This window comes from Fulmarus glacialis, unplaced genomic scaffold, assembly GCF_000690835.1.
Source record: "Fulmarus glacialis isolate BGI_N327 unplaced genomic scaffold, ASM69083v1 scaffold7427, whole genome shotgun sequence".
NCBI classification, from domain to species: domain Eukaryota; kingdom Metazoa; phylum Chordata; class Aves; order Procellariiformes; family Procellariidae; genus Fulmarus; species Fulmarus glacialis.
Genome location: NW_009225015.1, coordinates 22,517 through 22,762, shown reverse-complemented (window position 1 = coordinate 22,762; position 246 = coordinate 22,517).

Sequence of the window (246 nt, the reverse complement as noted above, 5' to 3'; positions counted from 1 at the left end):
CGGTCGTGGGGCGGGGGGGGGGGGGGGGGGGGGGGGTGAGGGGGGAGGAAAAGAGGGAAGAGGGAAGAGAAAAATTTGACTTAAAAGAACAGGGTATACAAAAAATATTTCTTTCTACAGTTCAATTAGAGGTTGAACAGCCTATTAGTCAAAGAACTGTAGTTTCTTGTCGTTTTCTCAGCTGACAATGCAAGTTGCAGTAACCCACTGCCTTTTCCTCCATTTCCTTCAGGCATCAAAAAAAAA